Source organism: Sapajus apella, unplaced genomic scaffold (genome assembly GCF_009761245.1).
Source record: "Sapajus apella isolate SASKATOON/1434 unplaced genomic scaffold, GSC_monkey_1.0 scaffold46, whole genome shotgun sequence".
Classification (NCBI taxonomy): Eukaryota; Metazoa; Chordata; class Mammalia; order Primates; family Cebidae; genus Sapajus; species Sapajus apella.
Window position 1 is genome coordinate 453,481 of NW_022436986.1, and position 2,239 is coordinate 455,719.

General features: G+C 48.8%; 1 protein-coding gene across 4 annotated transcripts in view; it reads right to left on the reverse strand.

Annotated features, from left to right (window-relative positions):
- Positions 1 to 2,239, reverse strand: part of FAM214B (family with sequence similarity 214 member B) — a 13,742-nt gene that overhangs the window by 8,433 nt on the left and 3,070 nt on the right. The gene's annotated exons all lie outside the window — the stretch shown is intronic.

Consider the following 2,239-nt stretch of genomic DNA (forward strand, 5'->3'; position numbering starts at 1 on the left):
AAAAAAAAAAAAAAAAAAAAACAGTATGACCACCCCCAAAGTCAGCCTGCTCTCTATACCAGACCTCAAACTTCAAATATCCTCACTCCTGTTTGTCTTTCCCCACCTTCCAAACCAGAAAACTAGTGAACTGGAGAACTAGTGAAGCCCAGGAAGCTTCCTTCACGCCAGAGAGGAAAAGGGCTGAGGTGGGACCCTATCTCATTCCGTGATAAGAAGTGGTATTTTTCCCTCTCTTACTCTTTTTTTTTTTTTTTTTGAGACGGAGTTTCACTCTTGTTACCCAGGCTGGAGTGCAATGGCGCGATTTCGGCTCACCGCAACCTCCGCCTCCTGGGTTCAGGCAATTCTCCTGCCTCAGCCTTCTGAGTAGCTGGGATTACAGGCACGCGCCACCATGCCCAGCTAATGTTTTGTATTTTTAGTAGAGACGGGGTTTCACCATGTTGACCAGGATGGTCTCGATCTCTTGACCTCGTGATCCACCCGCCTCGGCCTCCCAAAGTGCTGGGATTACAGGCTTGAGCCACCGCGCCCGGCCCCCTCTCTTACTCTTAATTGATGTTCTTTTGCCTTCTTTAGAGGAGCCCAAGGTTTCCTATGATAGGGATACATTTTAATTTTAGGGACCAGCATTATTCTTTGTGTTTCTGAACTCCCTTTCTGAGCTCAGGCTGCCCATCCCTTTTGCCAGCACTCTTTGTACTCATAGGACCATGTTCAAGGAGACAGAGCACACAGGGAAGTAAGATAGGAGGGCTTCTGCCCAGATTGGGGAAAATGAGCCCAACTCTTGTGATGGAGCCCAACCCATGACTCATAGCTCCCTCAAAACTCTCCACCCTCCCCTTGAGTCACTGGGCCCCAGCCCAGCCCAGACCCAGTCAAATCAAATGGCAGCAGAACCAGCATCCCTAACCCTTGTCCTCTTATTCTTTTTTTTGAGACAGAGTCTCCCTCTGTCACCCAGGCTGGAGTGCAGTGGCTGGATCTCAGCTCACTACAACCTCCACCTCCCGGGTTCAAGTGATTCTCCTGCCTCACCCTCCCGAGTAGCTGGGACTACAGCTGCCTGCCACTACGCCCGGCTAATTTTTGTATTTTTAGTAGAGATGGGGTTTCATCATATTGGCCAGGCTAGTCTTGAACTCCTGACTTTGTTGCCCACCTTAGCCTCACAAAGTGCTGGAATTACAGGTGTGAGTCACCGCACCCGGCCTTGTCCTCCTATTCTTTAAATGACCAGAATGAAAACCTTTGCAAGGACTGAGCATTCAAAGACACTTTCTAGAGGGTACTCTAGAGGTAACCTAAGAAAATCAATAATCCTGTCTACCCTGCCCTCTGCACTTGTCAGCAAGTCAGACAATTTGTAACTTAGGAGGCTTTTTCTCCCAGTCCTTCACGGAAGCAGGCGGCAAACACCAGAGCCAAAGAGGGAAAGTCCACTCTTCTATAGTTCTGAGGCCACAGAGAGCCCAAGGTCTTTGTTTCTGCCTTGCCTGTATTGTGGACCTCCCCAGGGTCCTGAGGCTATATCACTAGATAGTAAAAAGAGGCTTCTCCCCTCCTCCTTCCTCTTCCCCCTAGTCCATCACTCCTAGACTTAGGAGACACAAGCAAGTAACAGTTCCTCTAAGCTCCCTTCTCCTTACCTCACTCTAGACCCCCTTTTTCTTTTTTCTTTTTTGAGATGAGTCTTGCTCTGTCGCTAGGCTGGAATGCAGTGGTGCGATCTCAGCTCATTGCAACCTCTGCCTCCCAGATTCAAATGATTCTCCTGCCTCAGCCTCCCAAGTAGCTGGGACTACAAAGGCATGCGCCACCACACCCAACTAATTTTTGTATTTTTAGTAGAGACAGGGTTTCACCGTGTTGGCTAGGATGGTTTTGATCTCTTGATCTCGTGATCCGCCTGCCTCAGCCTCCCAAAGTGCTGGGATTGCAGGCGTGAACTTCCATCTCCAAAAAAAAGAGACTCTGTCTCCGAAAAAAAAAAAAAAAGAACCTAGTTCCCTTGGACTGAATTCTTTGCTGGTACCCTAGTATAAGGAACAGGATTAAGGAAATTTTCAACCCCCTTGTCAAAATTACAGACTATCAATGTAAGAGCCTACTTGCGGCCAGGTGTGGTGGCTCACCCCTGTAATCCTAGCACTTTGGGAGCCCGAGGTGGGTGGATCACCTGAGGTCAGGAGTTCAAGACCAGCCTGGCCATCATGGTGAAACCCTATCTTTA